The sequence below is a fragment of the Panicum hallii genome, chromosome 3 (genome assembly GCF_002211085.1).
Source record: "Panicum hallii strain FIL2 chromosome 3, PHallii_v3.1, whole genome shotgun sequence".
NCBI lineage: Eukaryota > Viridiplantae > Streptophyta > Magnoliopsida > Poales > Poaceae > Panicum > Panicum hallii.
In genome coordinates this window covers 59,731,635-59,736,392 of record NC_038044.1, presented here as the reverse complement: position 1 = coordinate 59,736,392, position 4,758 = coordinate 59,731,635, and positions in this window count along the sequence as shown.

Genomic DNA, 4,758 nt, shown 5'->3' with positions numbered 1-4,758 from the left:
GGAGACCTGGTCCCGTCCAGGGTGATTTTATTCCGACCGGAAATTTTGCTACCGGGAGTACTCTAGATCAGTATTGAGGTTTTTCTGCACGCACACGGCCAATGTACCGGAAGGCTACAGCATCTCCAGCATATTACTTATCTCTCTCTTCGATACCAAAAACTATCCTTTTGGTAGTGGACGGTGCTTCAGCAGATTATCAATTCCATCGCCAATACAAATTTTTTTTTTGATAATCGTCAAAACACACCTCCCTCTTGCTCAAATGCAGAGAATTTCTTCCTCCACTCTATCCATTGAGTAATTTGCTGTAGCATTGACGACTAAAAATGAAAAAATATTATTATGATAGAGAGAGAAAATGGACGCTGCCAGCGCCCGGACGACCGAGCCAGGCGCTAGCATCGGATGTTGCAGCGATCGTCGAAAGTCAGTCCTTGGAGTGAAATTAGGAAAATTCCCAATGAAACATATGCCCATGTTGCATGCAACATCGACCGGTCGTCAATGCAAGTCTTCCTCGTCTGGGCGCTCGAGCCGGAGTAAGCTGTGCCTCCGCGAGCTCAAGATTTGTAAATGAATTCAATTCCTTTGTGAATCTCATGAAAAAATAGCAAAAGAAGAAAACGATCCCAAATCATTCAAAAAACTGAGTTTCTCTCTCCTGAAATCAAAAGCAGCATATGAAACATCCAAAAAGTTTTAATTATTGCGACATATCAAAACACAAGTTACAACATCATGGAAAACACCTTATGCGGCATAAAAACGCTAATCCAGCAAAATGACATGCCACAGCATCTCAGTTTGTTTATTCCAACGTTCCTAATGCCCTGCTGCAACGCTAAATTGCCAATTTTAACATCCGAAATCTTTATTGCAACATCTTAAATCATCTAATGCAACATTGAAATTAAAGATCAAATTTCCCCAAAAATCACCTGTAGCCCACGCTCTGCCCTTTTTGCTTGACATCTAGATTCTCAATGCTCAAATTGATACCCCGCTGGGGAGGTGAGAAGAGAAGACACGTGTGGGGCTGTGGGCAGAGCTTGACGCCTAGGTACATCTTAACTGAGCATCAGTTCTTTGCTTTTTACCTGAATGCACTACCGGAGGCGCCCCCTTTGCCGAGTGCCCGCGGCACTCGGCAAACCCACAAAAATACTCGGCAAAGCCTTTGCCGAGCGCGACACTCGGAAAAGAGCCGCCGGCAAAAAAACCGTCGGCAAAGGCATCTTTGCCGAGAGCCTTTTCACGGGCGCTCGGCAAAGACTTTGCCGAGAGCCGGAGCCAGCGCTCGGCAAACAAAAGTGCACTGACGGCGCGTGGAACGGTGACGGGGCCTTTGCCAAGCGCCAAAACAGGCACTCGGCAAAGGATGGTGGTTTGCCGAGCGCCTGCAGGAGGCACTCGGCAAAATTTCAAAACTTTGCCGAGAGCCCCAGAGCAGACACTCGGCAAAGGCTACCAGCTTTGCCGAGCGCTTTCTGAGTGACTCTCGGCAAAGGCTCCAGTCTTTGCCGAGTGCTTGCTGAGCGGCACTCGGCAAAGCTGGGATTTTTTTTACACACATCCTGTTCTTTTCCATTTTGCACAGCACATACAACATATAGACGCAATCAAATTTCAAGCATGCAATATATACACAACCAAATTCACAGAAGCAATACATATATTAGCACACATAACATGAAGTTTACAAGAATTCACAAAGTTTACAAGAATTCAACGATGAAGTTCACAAGCAATTCAAAATAGTTTTAGTGCAAACAGTTCAACCTCGAACCTAGTCCATAGGGCACCTTTAGGAAATCTGCGAGGTACAATATAACAAAAAAAATAGTGTTAGCTTCATGGTATCATTCAGGCAGTATGTACTGTGATAATGGATGCCATCTCAATTCCACCACAGAAAGGCATATTTACTTTTAGTGAAACCAGGTAACAGCCATATGCTGACACCTGAATTCTGCATAGCAGACTTAACAGAGGAACTGTATGAACTGGAGTGCTACGAGTATGAGCAGAATACAGAGCACAGAATGCAATGAAGCTAGACAGCATTATACTAGTAACATTTTGTTAGCTCCAGCAACGGTCTGCATTCTTGTACAGAATGGCATAGTTGCTACTAACCGTGTGGTGAACCATGCTGAATGAACACCAGCACTTAATCGGTACAATTTTCAAAGCTCATTCGGGTGACGCAACGATCTGCTCGCATCCACAAATCTAAATCAGAGACGAAAATATCCAGAGATACTAGTAACTCCTATCCTATCCAGGATGCAGCAAAAGGGGCAAAGAAAATTCCTGCTACGGTACGAGATCATCCTGTTCGCCACGCAGCAAAAGGGTCAAAAAAGGAAACCCTGCTACGGTTCGAAATCGCCCTTATCTCACTCAGAGCAGAGCACGAGACGTACGTAGATGAGTAAAACGAGAGAGAGAGAGAGAGAGTTCTACCACGAAGTTCACCAAGGCGGCCAATTAGGCTGATCCGGAGAAACATTAGGGTCATTTGAGGCTGCCGATTGATTCTGCGTAAAGGAGGAGAGATTGCATACGTGAGATAAGAAAAATGACGATCATACAGAACTAAAACTTATCCATACTCACAGGAGTAGAAAATGGATCAGCAGGTGGAGGCGGCGGTCGAGGTGGAGTCATGAATAGCGAAGGTGGCGGAGCTACACCCGTTGCGGCGCCAAGAGTCTGCATATAAGCAAGAATGTCACTCATCCTGTGCTGCTCGGCCTCCCGCTCGGCCCTCATCCTGTCCCGCTCGGCCCTCATCCTCTCCTCCAGCTCCTGACGTTGCCTCCTCTCTTCTACCAGCTGGCCCTGCAAAATTTTCACGCCGATATTACAATAATGCAAAGAAAAAGTATATAGTAATCAATGAACGACGGATAACGACGGATAAACAAGAAATAACCTGGAGTGTCTCTATCTGTGACTGTGAAGTGTCCAGCCGAGTTCGTACGCCTGGGCTCGCGCTAGTGCTCCTTGCTCGAATTTGAGATGGAGTGGGAGTAGAGGACGAGTCGATTGCGCCGTCGGCAATCCAGTACCGCCCATGCTTCTTACCTCCTCCGACCCTCATGATGACTTCCCCATCAAGATCCTCGATGGTCGGATCAAATTCTGGCCCATGGATCTCCCTTGCCATCGATGTGTACTCACTGAGGCGATTGTGGACGGTCGGGTTGCTGTACGTCTCGGGCCCGTCCTCTGGATTGTAGTTGACGTCGGACGTCGCCTTGCCCTTGTGGGACAAAACATATGCCTTGAATAGAGAGCAAGGCTCGCCACCATGTGAGGACGACTGCGAGAAAAACAGCAAGATGATTACAAATCATGCATAATGGAGTGTTGCGTTAAATAAATGAAGTCGCGTACCCATGCTTCTGCGTATCCGGAGAGGCTGCGGCTGCCATGATGGTGTGGTACACCTGGCATCATCAAACGCCGCTCCCGACAAGCGTTGTGCGTCTCCTCCCACTCGTCGGAGCACCACTTTTGCACTATTTGTTGCCAGCACTCGGGATACGAGGCGCACAAAGAAGGAATCATCTACATAACATCAAAAAAAAATGGATTAAGAGATTGATGTTTGACGATGACATCAACAAGGAATCATTTACCTGTAAGTACTGCTCCTGAGTCAACGTCACGGTTCTTGCTTGCACTTTGGTGATCCTTTGCCCAAGGATGGTGCCGTAGTAACTTACAATGGCCTGGACACGCGCCTCGTAGTGCATGTCCGTGACTAGTTTCCTACAGCATTTGGTAGCCACCACATCCGCCATGTCCTCAAATCCCGCCTGGCATCTGAAGAAGTCCTGCATACAAATGAATGCATGTAAATAGAGAAGTCCGTAACTAGTTTTCAAGAATGTGCACAGAATGCGATGTATCCAGCACTTACCCAAAGCTCTTGCTTCACCCGTTCCGCCTTGTTGTTGAATACCCTGCCGTCCCGATCTTCGGCATCAGGGGCGGCGGTATAGTGGTCGAACGTGTAAGCCGGCCCCGTCACTCCGGCATACTGAACCAGACCAGGGTAGTGTTCCCTGCACAGAAGACCGAGGATGCCATTGACGTGGCGTGTGTTATTTCCCTCCACAACAATCCAGCTCCTGCACAAGTGATTAAGAGAAATTATTAGTTTCTATTTTAAATTTCAACATATAACATGAAGCAGTGCAAACACGTAAAGTTACTTACTTTCTCCCATCGGGTCGAATCACTGGGCGTCTGGCAAGAGGTATCGGTCGTGGCGGGAGAGTCGCGGGACCTCGCAAGTAGACACTCGATTATGCATGATATAGAAGAGTACAACAGTAGGTACAAATAAACAAGATGTGCTTAGAAAGAGATGCAAAATAATAAACAAGACATAATTACATAATAATATAGTATTACATTGGTTAAAAATAATCTTCACTATCGGGACAGGCCGGATCATAGGTCTCATCATCACTATCAACCATGTCATAATCAACACTATCCGACGAATCAATGTCGTCATTCAAATTGCCTAAATGTAATCGTTCTAGCATTTGTAGTTCTTTCGCATTCTGCACCTCTTCCTCCTCCTCCTCATCAACAATCATTTCAACTTTCATTCCGATCGCTTCGGTTAAATCTATCTCAAATCGCCCTTCCAGCCCCTCTTCTTGGAAAAACTCTCCGTCATATGTGTTCGGGTCCAAGTTGTAATCTTCATCGTTTGGGATAGGTATTTTTCCG